The 22206-nt window shown below is 46.1% G+C and overlaps 1 protein-coding gene across 4 annotated transcripts in view; it reads right to left on the reverse strand.

Moving 5' to 3' along the window:
- The window catches only part of SIPA1L2 (signal induced proliferation associated 1 like 2), a 256679-nt gene extending 243861 nt beyond the window's left edge, over positions 1 to 12818 (reverse strand). For all 4 annotated transcript variants that reach the window (XM_055425802.2, XM_055425803.2, XM_055425805.2 and 1 more), the window contains exon 1: positions 12552 to 12818. The gene's annotated coding sequence lies outside the window, so the exon portion shown is untranslated. The remainder of the gene's footprint in view (positions 1 to 12551) is intronic.
- Between the last annotated feature and the right edge of the window lie 9388 nt (positions 12819 to 22206).

Here is a 22206-nt window from a genome sequence, read left to right on the forward strand (position 1 = left end):
AGCCCGCCAGGCTCCAGAGCTTCCAAAGAATCAGGCGCAACCAACAACACTGCACCACTCCACCAAGCCCTCATCCCACCTCTGTCTTCTGCAATAGCAAAGAAATACTACTTTGCTCTTCCATGGGAGGTCCCAAATGCTTTTTTAAAAATTCTCATCTTTCTCCTTAGTTCTGCCTTTTCCAGAAAGTTCAGTTGGGGGCTTTTAGGGTTTTTGTTTGTTGCCTTTTTTATTTTTGGCCACGCCACATAGTTTGTAGGATCTTAGTTCCCTGACCAGTGATTGAACTCAAGGCCCATGGCAGTGAAAGTGCCACGTCTTAACCACTGGACCATCAGGGAATTCCCCAGAAAGGTCAGTTTTAAACAGGTGAAACCTTGCAGTCAAAGTAAAACTGCTAGTCACTCAGTCGTGTCTGACCCTGCGACCCCACGGACTATAGTCCACCAGGCTCCTCTGTCCATGGAATTCTCCAAGCAATAATAATGGAGTGGGTTGCCATTCCCTTCTCCAGGGAATCTTCCTGACCCACAGATTGAACCTGGGTCTTGCATATTGCAGGCAGATTCTTTACCATCTGAGCCACCAGAAAAGCCCCAAAGCTTGCAGTTGTGGCTGATTGCTTAGTCGTGTCCAACTCTTTGCGATCCCATGGACTATAGTCTATCAGACTTCTCCGTCCATGGGATTTTCCAGGCAAGAGTACTGGAGTGGGTTGCCATTGCCTTCTCCAGGGATCTTCCTGACCCAGGGATCGAACCCAGGTCTCCTGCACTGCAGGCAGACACTTTACCCTCTGAGCCAACAGAGAAGCCCGGAACAGGTAGAAAACAAGCGAATGCTGTCCCTAGACTGCTGCCTGGAGGCCGGGCCTCTCTGCATCCTCCCCCACGCTTCCCACAGCAGAAGGCAAGCACGATAAGCGTTCGTGGACCAAGTAGCAAAGGAAACTGTAAGATGAAAGGCAGTGCCTCCTGAAACCCTCCCAGGGCCTGCTCCTCACTCCATCCACATATCCTGGGCCAATTCAACATCCTTTCTGAGCTACAACACGTCTGGGAAAGAAGTGTGAGCTGTGATGCTGTGATGCCAGGATGAGAGGATAGATTTAGAAAGCTCCACATAGCCAGACACACAGCGACAACAGCCATCAGACATCACCCAGATTTAACTAACCTAAAATTAGCAGTCGGAGCAGAGTAGTTACTGCACGGATGGCGTCAGAGCTCTTCTGACTGGCCGACTGCCAGTTTTAAACAAATCGTCCTGCTTTCTCTACCAGGGAAACAATATTTTGGAACAGAGCCAGCCAAGCATTTCTGTGGCTGTTTCCATTCTCGCTCCGCTATTAATGTTTTATAATTCAGTGACAAGGTGAGCAGAGCCTGTATGGGCTACGTCTGTAAGGGGTTATTTTCTTTGTTGCAAGCAGTCATTCTTTGGATGAGTACTTTAGTATGGTGGAAGAATCCTTTTAAATATTTAAATGCCTGAAATTTATTTAGGGCTTCACATTCAACTGACTTAAACAAAGATGATGCAAATCGGGCGAAGTATAAATGCAAAACGAAAATCGGTTTCCTCTGATCCTTCTTTTCAGCCTGGCAAAGACTCAGGAGCGAAAGAAATGTTCTCTGCAGGATCACAGGAGAGCCCTCTCACTTCCCAGCAGAGAGGAGAGAGTGGTTCAATCAGCAGAACTGTTAAACGACAAAATTTCTCATGAATAACAGAGGATCCACTGTCTGATCGAAGAGTTTTAGGCTAGAACAATAGCTTTGCAGCCTGTTCCTGGCTACCACTTCCCACTTGCAGGGGCAGCAGTGAGATAATTCTGGCTTTCTCTGAATACACTTTCTTTAACTATGTCCCCCACTCTTTTTATGATTTACTGAGATCAACTGGACCCCACAAAGTACCTAGGGTCCCACATGGGGGCAGAAAGGCGAGTTTAAACTCTTAAGAGCTAAGATTCAGAAAACCACGTGTGTTCTCGTCTGAAATCTCAGTTTTCACATCATTGGTGGGGCAGCGGGCAGGGGGTTGTAAATCGCATCAGCTTTGTAAGGTTCTCCTTCAGTCTGCAGGAGACCACAAATAAAAGTTCAAGCACAATGGCTGTTTTGAAATCTACCTTCAGGAATCTCTCTCCCCAGTTCTTTATCCTGTTTCTAATTCAAAAACATTAACCTCCCTCACTCATTCCTCTCACATAAAACTTTTTCTGAAAAAGAGTGGATATATGTATATATAAAACGGATTCACACTGCTCTATACCTGAAACTAACATAACACTGTAAATCAACTTAACTCCAATAAAAATTTTTTTAAATAAAAAAATTAAACCTTTTAAACAGATCCATTATCCCAAATGGCTTCCAATGATCTTCAAATAAACAAAGTTGCTGATAGATTAGGTGATTTTACTTTTAATCTCTCAGCCTCGCCCACAGCTCTTATAGCAAACCTTCACGCACATGTTTCAACAAGCAGGAGTTACAATGACATCCCCCTGAATTCACGCACTACAGGAATTAGTACCAGGTGGATTCATGGGGTCGCAAAGAGTCGGACACGACTGAGCGACTGAACTGAACTGAACTGAGGATATTAAGATGAAAGGCTCCTACCGATGCTTAGGGAGCACGGAGCATACGTGAGGCTTAAGTAACACTCCCACACAGTCCCCAATTCTCAAAGCAAGAGGACTACGTTAGCAGAGGGTGGACACACGCTACGGACCGGTTTTACAAAATCACCATTTCCTGCAGAAATTATCATCAACCTAGAGAGAAAGGATAATGCTGCACAATTCAGAAATCCTCTTTCTTTAAACATAATATCTTATCTTTAAAGATAATAAAGTGATCTTTATTAAGGAGTCCACACCAGACTTGTAAGTGAATTGCAGCTTCATCTGATTCCAATCAGGCCAAGGCCAGTGAGTTGGTATCAGACTTTGAAACCTGGGAAAGGTGTAAAGCACACCCTCTCACCCCGGGCTGCCCACCCTCCCCAAACCACACCCCTTGGAATGGGGCAATAATGATTTAACAGATGGAGTTCCGCTGTCACCCTCTTCAGAAACTACTTCTCCATTTTCAGCACTTTGATATCAGAGTTCAATTACAGGTCATTTCAGGGAACCCAGAAAAGACATAAAATGAGGCATAAAAGGCTGTTTGGGTAGATCATTTACAATAGAAATAATGAGAGCCTCAAGGCAACACTTCCTTAGGTCAACAAAAGCCAAGACACACAGTGCTTCCGTGTTTAAACCCAGGGCTTTCAACCCTGTCTTTATCAAACATTTGTTTGCTAAGAGGCTATTATGTGGCAGAAACCGGGGCAGTACAGCAGTAATGACCAGAAATGCCCCTGCTCATACGGCACTTACATTCTATGGAGGGGAGGCGGAAGATAAACACAGAAAAACCAACGTACAACAAACATCATGTCAGGCAATGAGAAACGCTATGGAGTAAATGGCTCAGCACACAGGGCGGCTGGGTAGGGTGGGCGGGCAGGCGGAGCTGGCGGCCACCAGGCTCCCCTCCGCCCCTGCAGCCCACGCGCCCTCCAGAAGCCAGGACCCTGGCCCGTGGTGTACCTGGGGTGGCTGTGCGCTACAGTCCTAGCCAATATTAACCTACACTTTCAAAACTGTTCTTGCTCTTTTTTTTCCATTAATTTTTATTACAGTATGGCTGCTTTACACTTTTCACTTTTCATAGTTGTTTACCATGCTGTACTAGTTTCTACTGTACAGCAAAGTGAATCGGCTATACATACACATATATACCCTCTCTTAGGGAATTCCTTCCCATTCAGGTCACCACCATGCTTTGGTTCCCGGTGCCATACAGTGTATTCTCATTAGCTACCTATTTTATACATCAATATTGTATATGTGTCACTCCCAATTCCTCCCACCCCTCCGTTTCCCCCTTGGTGTCCATGTATCTGTTCTCTAAACCTGTGTCTATTTCTGCTTTCCAAATAAGATGATCTATTCCATTTTTCCAGATTCCAGACATGTTTTTCTCTTTCTGACTTACCTCACTCTGTATGACAGTCCCTAGGTCCATCCACATCTCTATAAATGACCCAATTTTGTTCCTTTACATGGCTGAGGAATATTCCACTTTTATTTATGTTCAGTTCAGTTCAGTCACTCAGTCGTGTCCGACTCTTTGCGACACCATAAATCGCAGCACACCAGGCCTCCCTGTCCATCACCAACTCCCGGAGTTCACTCAAACTCACGTCCATCGAGTCGATGATGCCATCCACCCATCTCATTCTCTGTCGTCCCCTTCTCCTCCCACCCCCAATCCCTCCCAGCATCAGAGTCTTTTCCAGTGAGTCAACTCGTCGCATGAGGTGGCCAAAGTATTGCAGTTTCAGCTTTAGCATCAGTCCTTCCAATGAACACCCAGGATTGATCTCCTTTAGAATGGACTGGTTGGATCTCCTTGCAGTCCAAGGGACTCTCAAGAGTCTTCTCCAGCACCACAGTTCAAAAGCATCAATTCTTCGGTGATCAGCTTTCTTCACAGTCCAACTCTCACATCCATACATGACCATGGGAAAAACCATAGCCTTGACTAGACAGACCTTGATTGGCAAAGTAATGTCTCTGCTTTTTAATATGCTGTCTAGGTTGGTCATAACTTTCCTTCCAAGGAGTAAGTGTCTTTTAATTTCATGGCTGCAATCACCATCTGCAGTGATTTTGGAGCCCAAAAAAATGAAGTCTGACACTGTTTCCACTGTTTCCCCATCTATTTCCCATGAAGTGATGGACCAGATGCCATGATCTTAGTTTTCCGAATTTCCTCTTTGTCCATTCCTCTGTTGATGCACATCTAGATTGTTTTCTTATCCTGGCTTTTGTAAACAGTGCTGCAATGGATATTGGGGTGCATGTATCTTTCTGAACTATGGTTTTATCTGAGTTAGAAGTTTCTAGATGACCACGATTAGTGACGTCCCTCTATCCTCATTCTGGGTCTGGTGTCCACTATGCTTCAATAATATGATGCTCCCCAGACAGCTGTGTTCAACCAGAAACTCTGCAAGGAAAATGGTATCCTCCACCACGTCATCACTCTCCCATCCCACCCCCAAGTTGAAACCTCAAGCTAAGCAACCCACTGCGAAACCTCAAGCTAAGCAACCCACAGCACTTCCCTGGTGGCTCAGACGGTAAAGAGTCTGCCTGCAGTGCGGGAGACCCAGGTTCAATCCCTGGGTAGGGAAGATCCCCTGGAGAAGGAAATGGCAACTCACTCCAGTTTCCTTGCCTGGAAAATTCCATGGACAGAGGAGCCTGGTAGGCTATATAGTCCATGGAGTCACAAAGAGTCGGACATGACTCAGCAACTTCACTAAGCAACCCACAAGCAATTCTGGAAGAAAACTGCCCAAAGTAAAAACTGTCCTCAGGATAAAGAACAATTACAGTAAACAGAAGACCTATGAAGGGCAGAGTCTGTCTTACGCTTCCATTCACAAGACCCTGCAGGCCCCAGAGAAACCGTTTCCAAACAACCCTGAACTATAACCAGAGAGGGTAAGAGAGCAGTGGTCTCTGGGCCCGGGCCACACATCAAAGGGTAACAATCAAACTCTTAAGAATCAAAACACTCCAACATTCATTCAGGTTTGTTATCAGACTTCTTACAATGTATATTATTATGTTTTGTATTGTCCATCCCCTGGAGGAGGAAATGGCAACCCACTCCAATACTCTTGCTGGGAAAATCCCAAGGACAGAGGAGCCTGGTGGGCTACAGCCCATGGAGTTGCAAGAGTCGACATGACTGAGCAACAGAGCACGCACTTACAATGTCCGTATTTAACATGGCAAAGTTACAGATACATACATGTGTGTGTGTCAGTCGCTCAGTCATGTCCAACTCTTTGCGACCCCATGGACTATAGCCCGCCAGGTCTCTCTGTCCATGGAATCCTCCAGGCAAGAATACTGGAGTGGACTGCCATTCCCTTCTCCAGAGGAACTTCCCAACCCAGGGATCGAACCCTGGTCTCCTGAATTGCAGGCAGATTCTTTGCCGTTTGAGCTGTGTATATATATACATATTGGTAGGAGACATGGATTTGATCCCCTGGTCAGGAAGATCCCCTGGAGGAGGGCATGGCAGTTCACGCCAGTATTCTTGCCTGGAGAATTCCATGGACAGAGGAGCCTGGTGAGCTAAAGTCCGTGAGGTTGCAGAGTCAGACACGACTGAGCAGCTAGCACTTTCACTTCTTGACACACACTATATTAGACACACACACACACACAAGCATAGAGACAAACGTGTGTGTGCGCACATGTACATTAAGCACCGGAGACTTTGTATGGCTGGGAGGCAACTGGAAAAAGTGCAGAGACCCTACTACAAAGAAATCATTGTTCTTTAGATTAAATCATTAAATACTCCAAAACAACAGCATGTGTCCTGTATGAAGAACCCAAAGCATAGTTCCTAAAATTACTTATTAGAAACTTCAATACAAAGAGGACTGTACGCCTACCCTATTTCTGAACCATGTGAATATCCACTGTTCCAAAGGGCACAACAATTATCCAAGTCCCCTGAAGACAGTGAAAGCAATCATGCAGACCACACACGCTACTGTGCCCTAAGCATTACAGTCAAGAGAGTTTTTTAAAATGTCTACATGACGGTTCATCTAAGCAGACATAATTTTGTGTTCACCCAAGCATAATTACTTTCCACAGTAACCATTTTTAACACTGGCTCTTTACCTGGATTTTTTTTTTCTTTCACTTCAAAGTACTTGAACATACTACTAAATAGCCTACTTTAGACTGTTCTGATTTCTTAAACAGCTCAACTAACTGGGAGCTTCTCCTGGAAGATTTAGCAACTACACAAAAGTGAAAAGTATAGGGTAATCCAGTTGGTAGCACTCAAGACACCCCTTACGGCTAAATGATTATTTATGAAACAGGAAGAAAAGAGTATCAACTAATTAAGACACAGGGAATTGGGAAAAGATGGTGTCTGTCCAAATATCTGAAATATTTGAAAATATCTGAAAGCCAAATATCTGAAAGCCATTCAAAATAAGACAATACGAGACTGCAAGATGTGTTTAAGAAAGTCCACAACATTTTGCTTTTTCCCACCATCACTTTAACTGCGATTCATGGGGTCCCAAAGAGTCGGACACGACTGAGCGACTGAACTGAGCTGAAGGCCTCCAGAGGTCACAGGTCACGGTACAGCCCTAGCTTCTAAGCCCCTCCCTCAGTCAATCTTTGAACATCTATTTCTCAATTCCCCACCATGCAGAGCGTGGCTCAAGTTACTAGGGACACAATGAAAATGAACTCAGTTCTTGGAGTAACTTGGTCAGCAGGACCAACAAAGAAGGCCTGACATGATCTTTCAGGATATCTGTCCACTCCAGTATTCTGGCCTAGAGAATTCCATGGAGATCCATGGGGTCACAAAGAGTAAGACACAACTGAGCAACTTGCACTTCGCAATCAATCCTAGAAGGAAACATCCAGAGACACCATTCACAGTTTAGCCAGCAACTGAGGTAAGATATCCAATGTGCAGACAGCATTTATTTGGGAAGGCTGGCAAAGGTTCTTTGATAATAGCATCAAATTCCCAAAAACACTATGGGAAGAATCAGCCACAATAAAATGAGACAAAGTCCAATGAATGCAAGGTCTTGCATTAGCACAGGACAGGAAGACGTGGCTTCAAGATAACACGTGACTAAGAACCAGAGGTTCGCGTGAACAGGAAACTCTCTGAGTTTGAGCAAAAAGGTGAATGTGAACTCAACAGGACCTGCAAGTTGAAGGAAGGGCACCCCTATTCTACTCTGCACAGGCCGTGAGTGGGAAGACTTCAGCTCCAGGCCTTACCTGGACAGGTACTGTCAGTGAGTAACTAGAACACCTCTACAGAAGGTTTAGTTTTGGAGGCCACCAAGGGGATGGAATTCCTATTAACAGATAGAATTAGATTTCAACTCGACAGGTAGAAAACCACCTTCTGGTGGTCAAAACGTCAGAAGGGTGGAACTCTCCATTCCTTACTAGGCCACATGTGGATATATAAAGGGACCCCAACATCAAAGAAGGGTTAGTTGAATTGGTCAGTGATTTCCAAACTCTGGTCCACAGTGAAGTTTTCACTGATCTACGCAAAAGGAAAAGTGTCTTTGTATGGCGGTCTATATGCCTGTGGGAGCAATTTTAACCTATGCCCTCTCTGGACGAAGAACTTTCCCTGCGTCAGTAATGACAACATACATACATGTCCTCCTTTCTTTGTTATATCAGTGTATCTTGATGAAATACCTTCACAGTAGACAGGAATCGGTGCTGTTAATTTTCAATGTATGTACGTAGCAACATAAAAAGTGGCAAATCTGACAACCTATAAAGTTTAATTTTTGTCTCTGATGTTTAATTTTAGAAGTAGACAGAAACAAAAAGTATAAGAATGACATGAAAGGATAACCTTGTGGATTTTGTGGTAAACAGATGCTATGCCAACTACACTCAACTTACTGCATATCTTCTTCTCTATCACCCAAATTAGCTATACAATGTTGGGGGGGGTGATATATATACACACACACGGGCCTCCCTGGTGGCTCAGACAGTAAAGAATCGCCTGATCCCTGGGCTGGGACACAACTGAGCAACTAATACTACTACTACTACAACACACACACACACACACACACACACACACACACACAGAGGCCTCCCAGCTGCTGCTAGTCAAGAAGCTGCCTGCCAATGCAGGAGACACAAGAGAGGCTGGTTCGATCCCTGGGTTGGGAAGATCCACTGGGGAAGGGAATGGCAACCCAATCCAGTGCTCTTGCCTGGAGAATCTCATAGACAGAGGAGCCTGGTGGGCTACAGTCCATAGCATCACAAAGTCATACATGACCGAGGCAACTTAGCACGCATGTACGTGCACGTACACACATATACAAAGGAACTGGGTTACACTAAATGTGAAACCTCCCAAGAAACAGAACTTCTACTGTAAGATCTGGCTTCCTTGGACCACTCTTTGGAACCAAAGTTTATGAATCAAGTTCACAAAGGATCAAAATAATTTATCTCTGAATTTATGAGGCATTTAATTCCTATCACACTGTTATCCTTCCTTCAAAAGGGAGTCACAGCTAAATGTGACTGTAACAAAAAAGCAATTTCTGAATCCTCAATTTCTAGGCGTAAACTAAGTAAGGTGTAACTCTCATGAATGTTCATGTGCCAGCTTTGCTGTTTAGTTGCTAAGTCAGGTACGTCTTTGTGACCCCATGGACTGTAGCCCACCAGGCTCCTCTGTCCCTGGTATTTCCCAGGCAAGAATACTGGAGTGGGTTGCCATTTCCTTCTCCAGGGGGTCATCCCAACTGGGGGATCGAACCTAGGTCTCCCGCTTGGCAGGCACTAAACCACCATACCAACTTATTATAAATCAAAGAAAGCAAAAACAATCATTAAAAATTATAAGCTATCCCAGTCAGTCATGTTCATTACTCTATATATATATTTATTTAAAACATTAAAGAAACCTAAAATGTTGGTGCTGAAAGGGATCATGAAAAAACTTTATCCAAACTCATCTGTGCCAGGCCCTAGAAGCAGGAAGCCAGAGGTTCCTGTCACATCACCCTGCAAGGGAACAGGTTCATTAATAGAAGGAGAAAATCTGGAATATGGTTCCCTATATTCTTTAGGCATGTATTTCATATTTCATTCAAGTTCAACACAGGGGAAAAAACACTCTGCTTTTCAGTTGACAATAACAGTCTAAATTTTCTTCAGATCCAGCATGTCTTTGAAGGGATTTGTAATCCTAAACCACCACCTTAAGCAGATCATAAGCTCAAAGACACAATGCCTTTCTCAACCTCAAAAAAAAGCTCAACACACAAAACCCTTTGCATTGATCAATTATGACTGGGGACGAGGGGGCTGGATCTACACAAACACACAGTTCTTTGGAAAGGATGCAGGAAATGCAACCCCTTTAAACTAGTTTTGATGACCAAACACAGCACTCCTAACCCAGTTTCAGTTACCAGACCACTGCCCTTTCAAGATATCTCACTATTATTTCCTCACTTTGAAGAATAGATAGATTTCCAAAAAGAATAACCCAATAACCCTTTGACCTCAGGTAAAGAGATCCCTCAAGGTGGACAGGTGTTTATCAAGCTCAGGTATTGGAGAATTCTACTAAATACCATTCCAGTCTCAAAAGAAAATAAAACAAAACTTACAAACTGTATCACACAGCTTTAACTACAGTAAGTACCATAAAAGTCAGATCATGATGCTGACAATTTCCTTCTTTCATTCCAGAAAATTACAGCTCTTTGAGAAAGGCTAAGATTTAAACACATCAAAAGCACTTGATGGAAAATTTACACTTAAATCAACTAGAGAAAATGTGCAGCCCATACTATAGAGCCAGAAGCTCCACTTCCACACCTGCAATTTATCTCCTGGTTTATTTTCTAGACCAAATGCTTACACTGCTTCTTATCCAAGTTCATTTCACCCCATCTATAGGTAGCATGTGGGTACTGATAAAAGCTGTTTCTGATTTCATTTCATTCCCTACTTACCAGATGTTTGCGAGAGAGGTCTATTTTTTTTTTCAGCTATTTGTGAATATGCTCTAATTTAGAACCAACAAATTTAACATATATTTTAAGCTGGGTAAGACACACACACAATAAGTGACAAGTTTTGAGAAATGCTGAGATATTTCTCCAGCTTCTAAATAAGTCTGCCTACCTAGGCAAGATTTGGACAGGCTGCCATGGTCTTACTTTAGAGAAAAAGTCCTGAAAACACAAAATTAAGAACCTCCTGCTACCTAAATGGCCAACTACAAGTCATGGTACTTTTGAAAAAAAAGGGTTGCGCTTAGAAATGAAACACCCAATATCAGTCGGAGAAACAAAAAGGGCCCCAACACAATGTTTGACTCACACATGTATACTTCCAACAACATCTCTTCCCCAAAATGCATCAGCAGAGTCTTTAGAAAGAATCAATAGTATGCGTACCAAAAACTCAAGGAAGATTACACTTTCTCATGAATTACATTCTTTTATACTGTTCTGAATCAAGCAACCAGCTACTAAAGTAAGCAGAAAACATTAGTAGAAACGTTATATAAATAAAATTTTAAGTCTCATGGTAGAACTTTAAATTTTTCAAGTAAAAACAGACATCCTTAAATTTGTGACTAAAAACAGTAACCAAGTTGTCTCCTGAACTACATCTTTAGAAACACCAGAAGTAACAGACCACTTTATGACATCTACATAAATATTAGTTTTACAGGGAAGTAATATATTTCAAAAGCAACAGTTTGGGAGATTTTTTTTTTTCTCCCATTACTGATTGTAAAACTGGAAAAATTACAACCTGGATGGATAGCAGACAGCCAACTCAAAAGCGCAGTTTACTAAATGCCTGTCATAAGAAAGCCATCTAGTGTTAACATTTAGAAATGAAAACTGCAGACAAAAGAGGCAAAGAAAAGAAAAATCTAAGTGACTATCTGGAACTTACTGAGCAAACCTATGAGAATCACCAAAATTCTTTGTTTAAAAAAGAAGGCCATCCTTATCAAAAACCGTGTCTAACTCTAAACAAAATGCAAAAAGTCTACAATTGCGTTTTGACCAAAATCAGGTTTTTGGTGACCACAATTCCGTGGCCAACGCACTTGATGTTTCCAATACTCACGCTGGAGTCATCTTGGGCTGAATTAATTTAACTGAAGCAGGTTAATGATGACAAATATCTCCCAGAGGGGCCATGGCAACTTGTTTTCTCTTCCCGAGAAGCATCGGCTCTCGCTCACAGATGAACCGAGATTGATTCTTTCGGTTTGCGGCGCGGTTGAAATTAATCTGTAGGTGCTCAAGGGGATACTCCCAGGACCTGGCCAAACTAGCTTCAAGGATACGCGGGCCCCCAAGCAGGGCCGGGAGCGGAGGATGCAGCGAGCCGCGGACCCAGGGGAGCCGCGGAGCCGTCGGGCCACCAGGAAGGGCGCTCGCTGGCCGCTTGGGACCTTACAAAGAGGGCCGGGCACACCGCCTTCACGGGGAATAAACCCCGCAGCAAGTTCAGCAAGTAACCCCGCCCGGCGCGCCGGGGAGCCGCGCCGGGCAGCCCTTCTCTTTTCTCGGGCTAGTCACGGAGGAGTCGCTGCGCGCCCGGAGAGTCCTCGTTCAGTGCTCGCGTCAACGAGACCGGGATAACCTTTCAGCCGATCGATAACTTTGAGAACGAACGGCGACGGCTCCTCTTTCACCCCGGGCTCCGGAGCGCGGGCGCATCTGCCAGTCGGACCCCCGCCCCGCGCCCCGGCCGCGCGGTCGGAACCCCGAGGCGCCCCCAAGGGCAGCCCCTCACTTCGGGACGGTCCCGGGACACGACCCGGAGACTCCCGAGCGGACCCCGCCTCGCCTCCCGTCGCTCGTCGCCCTGAACGCACCTCGGAGACGCAGTCCGCCGCGACCTGCTGCAGCCCGCGAGCGCGCGGCGGCGCCTACCGGGGCCGCCTCCTCGCCGCCCGCCGCTGCCCGGGGCTGCCCATCGGCCCGGACCCTGCCCGCGCCGGGCTCCGGCGGGAGGCGGCCGGGACCCGCCGGCTGCGGCTGGAGCGACCGGCCTGCGCTCGAGCGAGCCGGCGGGCGAGCGGTCGGGGCGGGGGCGCGGCGCTGCTCCTCCTCCGCCGTCCTCCTCCGGCTCCGCCGGCTCCTCCCGGGCTCCCACTCTGCAGCGCCGGCTCCCGACGCCGCGGCCCGCCCGCCCGGCGGCCCCGCCCCCCGTCCGCTCCGCGGCCTCCCATTGGCCACCGCCCGCCGGCCCCCTCGGCCCCGCCCCGCGATTGGGAGCGGGCGCCGTCCGTCCAGCCGCCCCGCGGGGCTCCGGGCGCAGCCGGTGCGCGGTTCCCAGGCCCCGCGGTGCGCTGGCGCGGCGCGGCCCGGAGGGGCTCGGCGCGCTTCCCGCGGGGAGGGGGCTGCGAGCTGCGCGGCGCCCGCGACCTGCACTCGCGGCCCGGGAACGCTGTCGCCGTCCTCCTTGGGATTCGTTTTCGCCCCTCTGGCAGCGATAAGTTAAAAATCCCAAAATCTGTTGCAGTGATGTCGTAATTGGCGTCTCACTGGGTTCTCAGCGACAGTTGCCGAAAATTCTTACTGAGCAAGACATAATCTTTTTTTAATTCCTACAATTTGAGAAATGTGATTCTTAACTGGGGAAATTGACGCGTCGTGGGGCCCGCAAGTTGAGCCAACCAAACCTGGCACGTTGGCCCCGCAGTGGTGTGCCATCTGCTTTGCCCTGGCTGCCTCGGCCTTACCGGGCTGGTCACAGCTAAAGGTCACTGTATTGAGGAAGCCCTGAACTTCCTTTGTTGGTTGAAGATGATGTTGAAGGCGATGAGAGGAACAAGGGGCCTGTTTGGCTTCTTCATAAACGTAAGGCCTGGAATAATATCAGTAGGTCTCTGCCTTAGAGCAGATGAGCACTGGCAAGTGCAAACTGGGAAACCATGGTGTGCGCACGGCAGGGGACCCCGCATCTCCTATCATTGGGAAGATGCTATCAAGGCCTTGAGGAACATCGCTGGCTCCCTGATTCTCCCTTCCCTTTAAAAGGAATTACTCTGCTTAATGTAGACAAAGTGAACATTTTGGAACTCGCTCCTGGTGGGCACCCTTTCAAATTTGCTTTCAGCAAGTGAGTTGATCTGTATGGCACCTTCTCTTTCAAGAGTAACTACAACCTTCCTACGCACGAGATGCTCAACACAGACCTTGGGAGAATTCTGAAAAGTCCCAGAGCACCACACAAGGAGAGTCATCGCAGGGTCCTTAAAAAGAATTCACTGATAAGCCTGAGAATTATGTTGAATCTAACTAAACCCACGTGCAAAGGCCATGCACCTGGGCAGGTTAAGAATCAAACCTCCAGGAGGATAGGGCAGCAATGGCCCTAGAAGATGGGGAGGGGTTCCAGGCAAGAAGCCTTTAGTAGGGGAGAAAGGAAAGGAGGCTGTATTTGTAAAGAAACTGAAGAAGTCTTTGGCGGGGGGAGACGACGGGGTCAGCGGATGAGTGGAGGTGGGGGAGGCTGCAGAAACCAAGAAACCGGCCACTGGGAAGCCCCGCAGAAAACCCACCACGGAAGAGAAGAATCCTGCTGCACAAACTTGTGTGTTTATCCCCTGAAGGTCAACTCATTATGGACAGCTCATTTTGAATAAAGACCTGATCAGAGTCGGTGAGAAACACACACACATACACACCCTCGAATCTGGCTCCGCGCCGCCCCCTTGCAGTGTGCCTGCCTAGCCTACACTCTCCGGAATCGCGCCCCGCCCCACCCCACCCCCACGGCGCCGGGTCCCCGCCCCCCACTCCCCCACCCCCCTCCACACACACACCTCCCAGGAGAGGCTGAGCGTCGCCGGCCGACGACACAGCTGCTGGGTCCTATGCAGGCACCTGCCCCAGGATCGCCGCATCGCTGGTTCACGGGAAGACGGCAGGAGGGCCGAGCCCTACTGTGTACCCCCTCCCGGGGCTCCCCAGACCTCCCCAGCGGCCCTCTGCCCCCAGGAGCTGGAGTGGGAAGATGCACTGAGAAACATGCAAGAGGTCAGGCGATGCCAGCGCGCAGGAATGCTGCGGAGAACAGAGCTTTCCGAGTCTGGAAGGGGGCTGGGAGAGGCGTGCGGTTCGGGCGCCCCAGCCCAGCCCCCGGGCCCGCCCACTCCGCCTCCAGGCCGCCCTCCACCCAAAGGAGAAATGCTCTTAGATCTTGATCTCGAAGAAGAGAAAATGAACTTTTTATGCGCACCTTTTCTACTTTGCTAGGACATGTTGATCACCCAGGAAGCTTTACCTGAAACTATCTTGAAACTATGTAATTTGTTCGACACTTGAATTGGTTGCTAAAAGATTAAAGGATCTCTGAGGACTTTTGAAGCTATACTGGAGTTGACTGTGCCTAAAGGTTCAGTAACAGGAATAGACTACTAGGTAGATGCTACTTTACCTTCCAGTCCCACCGTAGGGTTTCCTGAGCCGGTTTCACTGTGGCCCAGCTGCTTGGATTGTTTCCTGAGACTGGATTCAGAGTTTTCAGTTCCTCCTTTTCTGGAGGTTCTTCCTGGAGAGATAATGTTCTCAGTACTTCCCTATCCCAAACACACCCTAGAACACAACCCTCTTAAAAGTTAGGGGCAGTCCCTCCCATGCTGTATTTCTCTGTGATCTAAAGCTTGTAAACATTGTACAGCCTTTTATATCTCTGTAAAAGAGGGCTGTAGGATATGGGAATGTGTTTAATAAAACACGCCAGAGAGCGATATTGTGACACGACGGAACCTCTGTGTTCTCCTGTCGCCTCATTAGTAGTGTATGCCAAGTTTGCGGTTTCTTCATAAACGTGTGTGGAGACCCTGTGATGTGCCAACAGGTGCTGGGGGTATAAACATGTAGAGGGCTGGGCCCCGCTCTTCATCAGCTCTGCCTCTCACCTGTGCCCATCCCCACACAGGGCAGATACTCTACTAGAGGTGTGGGCACAGGAGCAGCCATGGACCAACACTTCCTGCAGGAGCCAAGGGAGAAGCGACCTCCCCCTTCATGCCACAGTGCTTCTCACTCTTCACAGAATTGCACCAGCCGTCATTTTCCCCACTGTTCTAAGGGCCCTGAGGAAAACAGCCACGCCCCCTCAGCCTTTGCACTCCTAAGGCACTGACTGTGTGAGTCTGGATTTTCACCATGGTGGCTCTTGGTTCTGAGGCTGCACTGTCCACTGTGTGATAGATGAGGAGGAAGCTTTGACTTACTCCTTAATGTCCATAATGATCTAATAAGGAAGGCTTCATTTTAGTTTTGATCAACAACCAAAACCTATTTTGATAGAAAATAAACAATGCTTATGAAAAAACTATAAATATAACCATTGATGAGGTGACTTTCTTACATACACTAGTTTAAAATATGCCTACAGGAAGTTTAAAGAAAAATGCCTACAGACAAAATTCATTAGTGCATCAAACATAACTATTAAAGCAAGAGAGTTCCAGAAAAACATCTATTTCTGCTTCATTGACTATGCCAAAGCCTTTGACTGTATGGATCACAATAAACTGTGGAAAATTCTGAAAGAGATGGGAATACCAGACCACCTGACCTGCCTCTTGAGAAACCTATATGCAGGTCAGGAAGCAACAGTTAGAACTGGACATGGAACAACAGACTGGTTCCAAATAGGAAAAGGAGTACGTCAAGGTTGTATGTTGTCACTCTGCTTATTTAACTTATATGCAGAGTACATCATGAGGAATGCTGGGCTGGAAGAAGCACAAGCTGGAATCAAGATTGCCGGGAGAAATATCAATAACATCAGATATGCAGATGACACCACCCTTAAGGCAGAAAATGAAGAGGAACTCAAAAGTCTCTTGATGAAAGTGAAAGAGGAGAGTGAAAAGGTTGGCTTGAAGCTCAACATTCAGAAAACAAAGATCATCCCTTCATGGGAAATAGATGGGGAAACAGTGGAAACAGTGTCAGACTTTATTTTTTTGGGCTCCAAAATCACTGTGGATGCTGATTTCAGCCATGAAATTAAAAGACGCTTACTCCTTGGAAGGAAAGTTATGACCAACCTAGATAGTATATTAAAAAGCAGAGACATTACTTTGTCAATCAAGGTCTGTCTAGTCAAGGCTATGGTTTTTCCCGTGGTCATGTATGAATGTGAGAGTTGGACTGTGAAGAAAGCTGATTGCCGAAGAATTGTTGCTTTTGAACTGTGGTGCTGGAGAAGACTCTTGAGAGTCCCTTGGACTGCAAGGAGATCCAACCAGTCCATTCTAAAGGAGATCAATCCTGGGTGTTCATTGGAAGCACTGATGCTGAAGCTGAAACTCCAATACTTTGGCCACCTCATGCGACGAGTGGACTCACTGGAAAAGACTCTGATGCTGGGAGGGATTGGGGGTGGGAGGAGAAGGGGACGACAGAGAATGAGATGGCTGGATGGCATCACCGACTCGACGGACATGAGTTTGGGTGAACTCCGGGAGTTGGTGATGGACAGGGAGGCCTGGCGTGCTGTGATTCATGGGGTCGCAGAGAGTCGGACACGACTGAGCAACTGAGCTGACTGAACTGAACTGAACTGAAACTATTAAAGATATGAAATCCAGGAGTGTCCAAAATCTCATGAGAGGACATCAATGGTTAATTTCATATATATATGAACATTAGCCATAGGCTAGTTTGTTTCCTAAAGTTTTTTATGTGTTGGAGTATAGTTGATTAACAATGTTGTGTTGGTTTCAGGTGTACAGCAAAGTGATTTGATCCTTAGTCTTGCAAAGTCAAATTGAAATAGCCTAAGTGGGCTTCCCTCAGCTCAGTTGGTAAAGAATCCACCTGCAGTGCAGGAGAGCCCGGTTCAATTCCTGGGTCAGAAAGATCTGCTGGAGAAGGGATAGGCTACCCACTCTAGTATTCTTGGGCTTTCCTTGTGGCTCAGCTGGTAAAGAATCTGCCAGGAATGTGGGAGACCTGGATTTGATCCCTGGGTTGGGAAGATCCCCTGGAGAAAGGAAAGGCTACCCACTACAGTATTCTGGCCTGGAGAATTCCATGGACTATATAGTTCATGGGGTTGCAGAGAGTCAGACACAACTGAGTGACTTTCACTTCACTTTCACAAGCCCTTGGGCCACTACCAAAGTTGGCAGCATTTTTTAAAATGCTTATCGTTGACAGTAAACTGTTATGAGAATTTATGAAAGTCTTTCAGAGTTTCTTGCCTTCCCAGAACCAAGATCACATGCAGCCTTCCAGAACGTTCTAGGCCTCAGCAAACATGACAAAGCCCCTTGGCCAGGCCTGGCCAATTCTGGATGGTGGAGATCCCACCAAGGGCCAGACCTACAAGGTGTTCGCCTTCAGGCAGACCTTGACATCTTCAAGAGACCAAGCCTAGGGATGACTTGGGATCTTCTTCACCAAAGAACATATTCTGGAAATCCTATTGGATGTAATGTGTGTGTCTCCCCTCACTGGTCTTCCTTCCTGCAGCCCTCCTGTTTCTTGCTTTTTCATGGAAAGGAAACTTAGGCCAGAGCCTGTGGAAAGGTAGCATCTTTCAATACATCGGGGCTTCCCCACTTGCTCAGTGATAAAGAATCTGCCTGCAATACAGGAGTGGCAAGGAGATGCGGGTTTGATCCCTGGCTTGGGAAGATCCCCTGGAGGAGGGCATGGTAACCCTCTCTAGTATTCATGCCATGGACAGAGGAGCCTGGCAGGCTATGGTCCATAGGGTCACAAAGAGTTGGACAAGACTGAAGCGACTTAGCCCGTGTGCATGCATGCATTAATACATCAGTTCATCATTTTGGCCTTAGAATATCTTACTGAAAAAAAAGTCTTTTTTCTATTAAAGCTATAAATGTCCCTGAAGTTTTAAAGAAGAGTATAAACTCTGAAGTATGAAAATGTATTTGCCTAAAAGGCCAGAGTGAACAATCCTGAATTTCAGCTCTCCACCTCCACCTTCCCTCAGGTCAAGACTCCCTGTTCTCTAAGCCTCACTTCTGTCTTTCAAGTCTTTTTTCTCCTATGAATTCATAATATCCTAAGAGTTCCTAAAGCAACAAACTCAAGGGAGTAATGCTCTTTACAATTCTGAATCAGCACATCCACTCCCTCTGAAATAATTCCAACATCAGTCTTACCTGTCTTCCTCTGAAAGGTGTAAAGAAACCCAGAGTTCAAAGACATACCAGCTGTCTACCCCGTTCCAAGACTGTGAGCTTGTTGGCTGACCTTGGCTGGTACTTGGATCTGTTTACCTTTGAATTGAGCAGAACGGGAGTTTGACTTCCTTGACAGACTCCAGAAAGATTCTACTTACAGATGATATGCATGTACTGTAATAAACCTGAATAGCTAAGTCTAAGTTAAGTAAAGCTTTCGGGTCCCACTCTCATTTCTTTTTTTCCCTTCCCTACCTTTTTAAAAGTGTTTTCAACTCTGTTTTTTAAAGTATTTCTTTTAAAGTCAACTCTCTTTTCTTAAGTATTTCTTTTAAGTCAAATGAATATTCGTAATTTGCAACAAATATGTAATAATTCCGTGTTACATTCAATCCATTATGTTAGACCGGCAGGCTCCAAAGGGCTGTCCACTGGAGCACGTGAAGTTCATGAGAGGTTGCTCCAGGACCACCAGTGAGAGGCGCCCAGAGACAGAGTAAGAGACCCAACTCTCTGCAGGTAAAAAAGCTTGGGGCATGCGGGGAAGGCTTCACTCAGCATCAGACTGGCTGCGCCAGGAGGGGGAAAGGGTGCACTCCCAGCACACTGTGGAGACAGCTAGGCCCTGAAGTCTAGCACAGGGCGATTCACTTCAGTAACAAACACTTATGGGGTGCCTCGTCTGGGCCAAGTCCTGTTTTCTTCTTAGAGGAGAAGCCCTCCCATGCGAACGCGCACTGGACATGCTTCTCCTTTCTTTCCAAATGGAAACAGAAACTCGGGAGGATATGGCCTTGTGAAGCAATATAAGAAGTGCCAAGTTCTGCAGCAATCTCAAAAAAGTTAAGCAGCAGTTCAAAAAGCTGGGTTACTGATCCTGGTCATGCCTATGCCTATCGTGCTGATAAAAATAAAGCACATGTTCCTCTTCAAGTGGAGCCCAGTAGAATAATGTAAGAGCCATTAAACAGTGTGCGTGTCACATATTACCCCCAGGAGCTAGGAAGAAACCCGTTTAATCATTAGGAAAACCCCTCATTTCTGCGAGTGTGTTTCGAGCCCCGCTGTGTCCCGCCCTGTGGTGGTGGTGTCAGTCGCTCAGTCGTGTCCGACTCTGTGTGACCCGTGGACAGCAGCCCGCCAGGCTCCTCTGTCCATGGGAGTCTCCAGGCAAGAACACTGGAGCGGGTTGCCATTTCCTTCTCCAACAGAAGACTATCACATAGAAATAATGAGACTGTCCTCAAGGAAGTACGAGAGAGCTGAGCTGGGATTTTTACCCAGGAAACAATTTAAAGAACAGAGGAAAGGCAACACGTTAAACAATGTCATGTTGTGTAGACAGGTGCTGCAGATATCTGGAAAAGCAATACTGGCTGGAGTGATCAAAGGCTAGGGACCAATATCCTTCCTATATGGTGGTCTCTGTTGTAATGTTCCCAATCCAGTGTATCTCCAAAAATCGTCCAAGGCAGGTGGATTATTTCTTTTCTGATGATTCAAACTCTTGGCCACGTCTCTTCATATTTCTACCCCTTACCTTCTCCAGTCCAGACCCACAGCTAAATGACTCGCACAAACTTTACCACCCTTAAAATGGTCTTCTGCCTTTTTGCTTCATCTCACTTCAAGAAAAAAGAAACAAAAAAAAGGCCTAAACTGTATGTAACTCAAACACCTCTCCCACTTTGCCCTGTCTTTTGTAGCCTGAACTGTTGATTTTTAGGAGCTCACCCACTTTGATGTCAGAAAACGTAGGCTCTGAATCTGGTTTGCAAGCTACTTAGATACAGAACTATAGACAAGTGATAGATTTCCACTTTCCTCATCTGAAACACGGGGACAGTCTTACCTCAGAGGGCCATGGTGATGATTCCATATGATGTGGAGCATTATTGACTGCCAAAAACACAGTGGACCACCAAGCTTACCATTTCCCCTTACTATTTAAGGTCGGCACTGGAATTTTATTTTGAGTCAGCTAGCACAGGGAGAGGACTTGATAAATATCTGATGAATGCATAAAGGAGCAGGTGGATGGATTACACAGTTCTTTTAAACTTTGTTTGATTTGTTACAATTTTGCTTCTGTTTCATGTTTTTGATTTTTTGTGGGTTGTGGGATTTTAGATCCCCTACCAGGGAGAGAATTCACACCCCTCACATTGGCAAGCAGTCTTAAGCACTAGACTGTTGGAGAAGTCCCAAAAGTTTATACCTTAATCCTCCAAATTTTATTCCTACTTGAGACTTAACAGTATTCTTTAAGCAGTGTTTTGGATTCTACCTTTAAGAAATAAAAAATTAATAATTAGCATAGAAGTTGAATGGCTCTAAGAACAGCTGCTACTCTTCACCACTAGATGGCGTCTACTAATAATCACACAGAAAAAGCACCAGGCACACTCTGCTGCTAGGTAATAAGAACTGAATACAGAAAAGGTATATAAACACACGCACATTTGCAAATATATTTAGTTTTTACATACAATTTCCTTTTCATATTGGTTTTGAATTTAGAGCTGCAGGCGGGCTAAGTCTCTTCAGTCGTGGACTGTAGCCCGCCAGGCTCCTCTGTCAGTGGGATTCTCCAGGCAAGAATACTGGAGTGGGTTGCCATGCCCTCCTCCAGGGGATCTTCTCAATCCAGGGATCAAACCCGCATCTCTTACATCTCCTGCACTGGCAGGCAGGTTCATTACCACTAGTGCTAGTGCCACCCAGAAAACACTTAGAGCTGCCTACAGTTTGACAAACCCTTGCTTTCCTAATTTCAACAGTCTCCTATAACAACATTTTTAATTGTTAAACTCTAAGCAGCCTCAAAATGCGCAAGACATTTCAAGGAACCTGGTGACTGCTGTCCAAGTCTTTCTGTCATGTTGCTGGAACAACTTACCCCCGGGGAAAAGATTAGAAAAAGCTGAAAGCTTAGTGAGAAAATAAAAAGGTCTTCTGCGTGCCTTCATTGTCCCTTTATTTATTGAAGAACTGGGGACTGGGCTCCAGAACTGTATAAAGCACTGAGGGTATAGTGGTAAATAGGACTCACTTTTGAGGTTGTACTTGCTCTCCCATAAAGAAAAACTATCAGAACTTTAGAAACAGATGTTTATAAAATGACATTTATATCATATAAGGTGACAGTTGTTTCTCAGAAACTGTTAGGAGTTCTAACAGAGAAACAGAGGTAAATTCAAAATGTTTCTCATCAAGACCAGAGAGCTTCTGCTTTCTGTTTCCCAGGAAAACTAAAAAGGTGTGCTTCTCCATTCTGACCTTCAGTTCTCTGTGGCATTTAGGCCAAGAATAGCTGCACTTGAACATTCTTGGGAGAGACGTAAGCAGA

The sequence above is a fragment of the Moschus berezovskii genome, chromosome 12 (assembly GCF_049115385.1).
Source record: "Moschus berezovskii isolate FMDL1 chromosome 12, NW_MosBer_1.0, whole genome shotgun sequence".
Lineage (NCBI taxonomy): Eukaryota > Metazoa > Chordata > Mammalia > Artiodactyla > Moschidae > Moschus > Moschus berezovskii.